This window comes from Wolffia australiana, chromosome 1 (assembly GCF_029677425.1).
Source record: "Wolffia australiana isolate 7733 chromosome 1, ASM2967742v1".
Classification (NCBI taxonomy): Eukaryota; Viridiplantae; Streptophyta; class Magnoliopsida; order Alismatales; family Araceae; genus Wolffia; species Wolffia australiana.
The window spans coordinates 5,472,096-5,478,095 of NC_135835.1; positions in this window are offsets into that span (position 1 = coordinate 5,472,096).

Sequence of the window (6,000 nt, forward strand, 5' to 3'; positions counted from 1 at the left end):
TACTCATCATGATGGGTGTTACATGCTGTCATAACACATTGACCTTTGATTTAGATTGGTTGTCGCATATGAAACGATTATTGGAAAACAGCAGCACCAAAAAAATTTAGAAGATGATAATCATGTATAATAGAGCGAAGAACCTTGTAGGAAAATTTATTATGCTGAGCTGAAGTGGGAAGGTGATTGATGAGATAGATAGCACTTGCCATAGATGCATGATGCATATGTTGGAAATATGTGTGGCCTACAAGCTAATCACACATTTCACGTCTCACTCAATATTCATTGATACAATATATATTCACTACAAATGATGTTTATGACTATATGAAATGACAGAGTGAATGACGTAGGACGACAAAGGGAAAGGGCGACTAAGGTGACAGACGGGTTGACAATGGGAATAGGGTTTGTAAGGAGGGATAAAACAATCCACAGAATTCCACACGATCGGATTTGGATTTTAAAACCGATGAAAAATCTGGTGGTGCAGCTCCGACCCTTATCGAGGGCGGGAGTACTGTCTTCCCCCACCGCGACGATGCCTAAGCACCGAAATCAATACGTCGGATTCGCGTCGCGAGGAAACACTCGAGAAAGAGGTAGAAGAAGCAGAAAATCCAAACCAATTCAGATTCCGACAGCGGTGGAAACTTCCCGAGAAAACACTGGACGGAGAACACTTCGACACCAGAGAGTTCTGGCGTACCTCTGCACCGTAGTGTGTGAAGAGGGAGCGAGAAATTCTGATCGTGATGCGACTGGACTAATCCGGGCGTTGGAGGCCCACTGGACGAAGGGGTCTGGAAGTATCCGGGCGTTGGAGGCCCACTGGACGAAGGGGTCTGGAAGTATCCGGGCGTTGCGTGGCCTTGGCCAAGAACGAGTGGCCTAGCTCTGTTCCGGGACGGTCCGATGACGGCGGAAGTGGGCAGCCAAGGGGCAGCCAACGGGGGTGGCCGAAGGGCAACCGTGGGCGCTCTTGGACGGCTTGAAGAAGCGGCCCTGGACGACCAGTGAGGGCGAGTCCAAGGGGCGGCCAAGGGGCGCCTTCTGGCGTTCTTGGGTGTCTCAGGCAAGGCTTGCCAAGGGCGGCCTGGGCAGCCCTGTTGGGGCGGCCTTTGGCTTCCTGGGGCGACTTGGGGACGTCCTGGGGCAGCCTTGGAGGGGCTGCCTGAGGGCGGCCTGGTGGCGTCCTTGGGCGGCCCTGGGCGGGGCTGCCTGGGGCGTCCTGGGGCGTCCTTGGGCGGCCTAGGGGCGGCCTGAGGGGCGTTCTTGGGCGGCCCTGGCGGGGCTGCCTGAGGGTGTCCTGGGGGCGTCCTTGGGCGGCCCTTGGCGGGGCTGCTTGAGGGCGGCCTGGGGCGTCCTTGGGCGGCCCTGGGCGGGGCTGCCTGGGGCGACCTGGGGACATCCTAGGGCAGCCTTGGAGGGGCTGCCAGAGTGCGTCCTGGGGGCGTCCTCGGGCGGCCTTGGCGGGGCTGCCTGGGGCGCCCTTGGGCAGCCTTGGCGGGGCTGCCTGGGGTGACCTGGGGACGTCCTTGGGCGGCCGGTAGCGGCTGTGGCAGTCAAGCGAGAGAGAGAAGGAAGGTGGGAGAGGGAGAGGGAGGAGAGAAGAAGATGGAGGGGAAGAAGTGGAGGCCGGCGACACGACGGTGGTGGCGGCGGAGGTGGCGACAGCAGCGACGACGGCTAGGGTTGGAGAAGGGTAGGGGAGGCTGGGCAATCCTCCAAGAAGAGTTAAACGAAAAACTCGATTCTTGAATTATGATTACCTAAGAGTTTCTTGAAAATAATGGCCTTTATATAGGCCTTGGAGGAAAGAGAAATTGACGAGAAAGTAAAGACGAGAAAGTAAAGACGTGCGCCGTGTCACGCCAAAGGGCAGTTGTGGATCTGCCTTTGGCGTCATGTCATGACGCGCGTAGAGATGTGCGCGGGTGGAGACGTGCTAGTTGGCGGTTGTGGCGTGTCGGCTTTAGTGTTGACTCCGGTTGACCATGGCGAGTTGACTTCGGTTGACTCCGGTTGACCATGGTCCAAAGCATGCGTGTTGACTCCGATTGACCATGGTGACGCGTTCGTTGAAGATATGTTGGCATCCTCGCCATCAGTGAATTATAATGAGATCATAATACAATGATCACTAGTCTTTAAACAAGTGTTCTGAACATCCCTATTTGAAGGATTCTCGAGAAAGGCATCCAAATATCCAAATACACTAGCACTATGAAGATTAAGCTTTAAGAGCATTTTTAGCACAATGTGTGTTGTGATGAATGTTGAAAGTGATGCATGCCTACATATCGGTTGTGGTCAAAGCACAATAGACCCTCAGTCAAATAGTTGACTGATTGTATGTGAAGATAAAATAGGAGCCTTAGATATATTAAAATGTCACTTAGTTTGACTATACGCTGAACAAGTCAAATCATGTATTTAGGACTTGTAGTTTTATGACATGAAGACAAATATAATTTTTAACACTGTTCAGGTATTTGTGTGAATTTGTCTTCATTTGATTTGTTGAAGAACTTATCCAAAAGCCTATTTACTACCTTCGAGTATTTAAGGCTGACTTTATTGATGATTTAATTAAAAAGAATTACAAGAATATATTATTATCCAATGGTGATATCTTTATTTAAATGATGTGGAAAAAATGCCTAAAAGTTTAAGATTGTTTGACAGATTACCATTATGCCCTTTCAGATTTCTAAGTCCATATATATAATTTTGAGCCCTAATTTAAAATTCCCTTCTCCTTGCCCTTTGAAAATTGAAGTCCAAAAGCTAGAGAGATCTCTCGATTCATGGAGCAATTTTCAAGAAGTTTTTGAGCATTCTTTGAAGAGATAATTTGTTTCTAACATCAATCCAAGTCCATAGAACTTGGAATCGTAGTTTTTGGTGTAGGGTATTTCAAGATTCAAAGAAAAGAAGGCTGGGATCAGACCTTCTTACATCCTTGACGTTGTGATAAGTTTATAATTTTTAGTATAATTTTTTATACTGATTTTGAGATTTTTTTAAGCATATGAATTTTTTCTAATATTCAAAACCAAAGAAATTTGAATTGCATCATTCGGTTGAGTTTGGAATGAGTTACAACGGTTTAAAGTTGGACACGAAGGAATTGAGCGGTAAACTAACGATGTTGAAAGATTGATCTCTGGAGATTTATCAGATTTATTTTTGAACACTTTGTGTGACTTAATAGTTGTGCATACTTGTGTTACAAAACTGTTCTAGGTGTAATCATTGCATTTGGTGCAGGATTGAAAAAGATATTTGAGTTTTGAGCATCAAAGGTGAAACGCGAATCAAGAATATTATCCGAAGAAAAATGTGGAGGAGAAGAGGAATGAAGAAAGAGCGACCAGAAACAAGGAGGTATTACTGAAGGGACGTAATAGTTATATTCATGAATCTCTATCTCTAAATTAATAAAATTTTGACATAAAAGTATTCTTGTTGAAATAATTAAAAGTAGTCCTTGTCTTGAATACTATTTTAAGTAGCTATCAATACTAAGTGCTGTTGAGGAAAATACATTATTCAGAAATATAATGTTCTTGATAGATCTTTGTGATCACTCAGGTTAAGGCTTTGGGGGCCATAAGACGAAGGCTTTGGGGGCCAAGTTGAAGTAGATCAAGTAATGTCATTTCGTGGAAGCCTTTGAGGGTTGAGGAGGAAAAAGCTTCATCAGCTTTTTCTTTTTCTTGGTATCCTTTTTCAGCCCTATTAACAAGTGATTTGCTCGAGGGGCATTCACACAAACTCGGTTAGGACACATCATCACCTCGAGACAGATACCCCCGAACAACATTTAGGATTAGTCTAAGATATTAAAAAAAAATTGTGTCTCCCATTTCCCCTACCTCATGTCTTAGGTATAAAATTCCTAGGCTAATTAAAAATAAGAATATAATAAAATTAGAGAACCTAATTCAACCCCCCCCCCCTTGGGGTATTCCTTGGCCACCTAGACTAACACAATGTGTAGCCCCACTCGTATGATGAGTATGGCCAGACACATAGCTCTTAGTGTGGAGATAATAATGATATTTAGTGGGTGCTATTTGGGGGAATATTTCTCTAAATTGGTATGTATGAGCCCCTGAATAGTATTATATCATCGATTAGGTTGATTCATGCCACTATTGTGTATGTTGTCCTTAAATCTAATACACCAAAGATGCCTTGTTGATGGGCGATTGTGTTTTGACTATGACCTATGGGTCTGTTATCATTGAGTTCCAAACCATCCTAGCTTGGATGTAGCAACGAGTGCACGAAGGTGATTGTTTGGCGAAGAGGGGGTCATCCATCCTCGGTGTTAAAGGAAATTGACTCAAGGAAGATGCTGTTGTTTAATCCTTTGCTAAGGTAGTATAATTATTAGAGAAGTCATTCTTCGATAATTTTACTAAGCATCAGTACTAACTAGAATGACTGATTAGGGCCTCACGATGCCCCATATCCTAAGCCATACATACATGGTAACTGATGAAGTTCAAGGTTCCATGAGAGAGTTAACATAAGCCTTTGTATCTTCAAGGGCATGATGTGTACCTTGGCACCCGATATGTAGAAAACCTAACCAATCCATTGGGTCTGATTGATCTATGATGAATTAATCTATATGAGAGATATATAATTAGTAAGGCCATCACGACAAAGGTTATCGGGCCATTGAAGTTGCTAGCTAGATAGACACATGGGCCTAGAAGGTCACATACGCAATGTTTTAAATGTTGGTAGATATACTCAAAGTTTGGATAATTTTATTAATTATTCCTGAAGACACATGATTCTATGAAAATTTCCCCAAACAATATAAATAGAGGGGGAACCTCATTTTGATACACATGTGAGTCAGTTTTAGTGCCCCACTCTTTCTTATGTTCCTCTTTCTTGAGTGCTACTTCTAGTGCGGACATGGTAGAGAGAAAAATCATACTTATAGCAATAGAGTTCGTAGCAAGAAGAGGACACCAGATGGTTCAAAGATTGCATAGATATGTCTAGAAGCTAGACATCTAAACGACATACAAATACTTACTTCTGGAACCAAAAAATTGCGGATTCGGTCCATGCAAAGGTGATGATTTTGGATTTTCTATGTTCTTGCTTTTCAAATATTTTTTGATTTGATATTTTGTTGTACAATCAAGTTCAGATCATGCCAATCAAAACCAAAAAATTTCCCAAACGCATCATGGCAAGTGTAGATTCACCAATGTGGTGATGCTTTCATTCAGATGTCCCATTTTTTTGAGGCAGTTGAGGACATGAGATTCAGTGGTGAATCTCATGAGAGGAGAAGGTGATGATTATAAGAGCTATATTTTCCACCCCAATCCTATTGGAAGGATTAGACTTTGAGGTAGAATCAACATTACCAACTTTTGAATTGAACAAATATTCTAACATGTGTACTTGCGACAAAAATCAATAAGGGAGACAATGTAAGAGAAATCGATATGAGAAAGAGTACATACAATTCTATCAAGAAGACTGGATAAGTTCAAGGTTTTTGAGAACACATGTTTATAAATGGAAAACGATAGTTTTTTAGCCTTAGAAACACATCATGATTCACATATGCCATGTGGACAGATATGTTTAAGGAAGTACATATTCTAAATGATAGTTTTTAAAATATGAAGAAAGTGGTGCGGTAGTCTACGATGCCACACATCAGGTGAGATTTATGTGCTGGCGTAGCTATTGTTGGAGACATTAGTGCAGTTATCACCCTTGAGTAGTGGGTCTTTGGTCGTGTGATCCTTAACAAAACATATACATTATTTTGAAGTATCAATTAATTACACAATTTTTAGGACATGTAACCGATTATGAAGAGTAGGATTTTATCGGTAGTAGGTAATGAAGCATTTCTAATCGAAAATATGTGAAACTCTGAGTTTCACTTACATACAACTTATCCTGTCTGTCGCATGGGTTGGACTAGAATAGCCATTGTGCATCTTA